The sequence below is a fragment of the Grampus griseus genome (genome assembly GCF_964374135.1).
Source record: "Grampus griseus genome assembly, chromosome: 2".
Classification (NCBI taxonomy): Eukaryota; Metazoa; Chordata; class Mammalia; order Artiodactyla; family Delphinidae; genus Grampus; species Grampus griseus.
In genome coordinates, this window is record NC_139018.1 from 107,841,517 (window position 1) to 107,843,549 (window position 2,033).

At 43.7% G+C, this 2,033-nt stretch overlaps 1 pseudogene across 1 annotated transcript; it reads right to left on the reverse strand.

Annotated features, from left to right (window-relative positions):
• Positions 1-1,134: 1,134 nt before the first annotated feature.
• LOC309818993 (glyceraldehyde-3-phosphate dehydrogenase-like) lies at positions 1,135-2,033 on the reverse strand (annotated as a pseudogene). The gene has a single exon. The product of its transcript is annotated as a glyceraldehyde-3-phosphate dehydrogenase-like (transcript).

The following is a 2,033-nucleotide window of genomic DNA, read 5'->3' on the forward strand; positions in this document are numbered from 1 at the left end:
AATCCCTGTGACATTCACAGGTCATGGTTCCAGTTTCCTAATCCTTAAAGTGGTCATTCTCCTTGTTCCTTTTCTGACATCCCAGTCTTAGGGAGATCATTTGCTTGACATTTAACAGCTGTGAACACGCATTTCAAAGCTTTTGAGAGAATATAATGCACGAGGGGGATTTTTATGATAACTATAAGCAGGAGAATTCCCAGTGTTTGGAGTGTACTTTGAAGCCATGGTCCCCAAGACCCAAACCAATCAGAATCAAATAAGTCAAAGAAAGACCCTATTGAAAGAGTCATCTTCTTAAGTCAAGTTTGCTCAATACTGTTACGTAACTGAGTTTCAACTTTCCCAGAAGTATTAACCCAGGTATAACAGGTACATTTGCATTGTTTCTGACAAAAAAAATATCTGCTATCCTTATTTTTGTCTGTTTGTATGTAGTGTGTCTTTTTTTCTTAGGCTGCTTTTAAGTCTTTCTCTTTATCACTTTTTTTTTTTTTTTTTTTTTTGGAAACTAGTATTTTATTAAGGAATCCACTTCTATGACTTATGAAGTCCAGGCTGAGTTAATAGTGATGAGTTCTGGAGGTAATGACACCCAACTCTGACTTTCTGGTTATAACCACTGTCTTCTCTCTCTATCCCAACTGAAATCCCAGACTCATGAGGCCTCCATCCCTGCCCTCCTATTCCTGGAAGATGCCAAAGCCAACTATGTAAGAGCCTTTTTCAGAGGAAAAGACGACTTTTGTCTTCCCAGAAGACAAACCCTCTACTTTGCTTTATGAGGCAGACAGCAACCCCAAACCACAGAAAGGTTGAGAATTCTCCTTATCACTTTTTAAAAACAATTTTGATATACTTTGGTATAGGTTTTTTTTTCCTTTTTCTTTTCTTTTTTTTTTCTTGGCTGAGTAGAGAGTACTTTATTGATGGTACATGACAAAATAGGGGTCCTCCAAAGTAGGGCTTGGGAGAGCCCCAACTGTGATGGGGTCACAGTTTCTTGTTCTTGGAAACTGTCAAGAACGAGAGATTCTCAGAGTCTTGGGAGACTGAGTTGAGGCAAGGACTCCCCAGCAGCTGAGGACCTCTCTCTTCCTCTCGCGTTCTTAGTAGGGCTGATGGTCCAGGGACTCTTACTCCTTGGAGGCCATGTGGACCATAAGGTTCATCACCCTGTTGCTATAGTCAGATTCATTGTCATACCAGAAAATGAGCTTGATAAAGTGGTCATTGAGAGCAGTGCCAGCCCTAGCATCAAAGGTGGAAGAGTGGGTGTCACTGTTAAAGACTCAGGAGACAATCTGGTCCTTAATGTAGCCCAGGATGCCCTTAACCGACCCTTTGATACCTGCTTTACCACCTTCTTGATGTCATCATATTTGGCAACTTTCTCCAAATGGAGGTCAGATCCAGAACCAACACACTGTGGGTGGGGACATGAGAGGCCACGCCAGTGAGCTTCCCATTCAGCTCAGGGATGACCTTGCCTACAGCCTTGGCAGCACCAGTAGAAGCTGGGATAATGTGCTGGGCAGCCCCATGACCATCACACCACAACTTTCCAGAGGAGCTATCCACTGTCTTCTGGGGGGCAGTGATGGCATAGACTGTGGGTGTGAGTCCCTCCATGATACCAAAGTTGTCATGAATGATGTTGGCTGAGGGGAGCGGGGGCAAGCAATTGGTGATGCAGTAGGCATTGCTGACAATCTTGAGTGAGTTGTCATATGTCTCATGGTTCATGCCCATGACATACATGGGGGCATCAGCAGAAGGAGCAGAAATGATGACCCTTCTGGCTCCACCCTTAAAATGAGCCCCAGCCTTCTCCATGATAATGAAGACACCAGTGGACTCCACAACATATTTGGCACCAGTATCATCCTATTTGATGTTGGTGGGATCTTACTCCTGAAAGATGGAGATGAGCCTTCCATTGATGACAAGCTTCCCATTCTCATCTTTCTGCCATTGAATTTGCCATGGGTGGAATCATACTGGAACATGTTGACCATGTAGTTGAGGTCAAT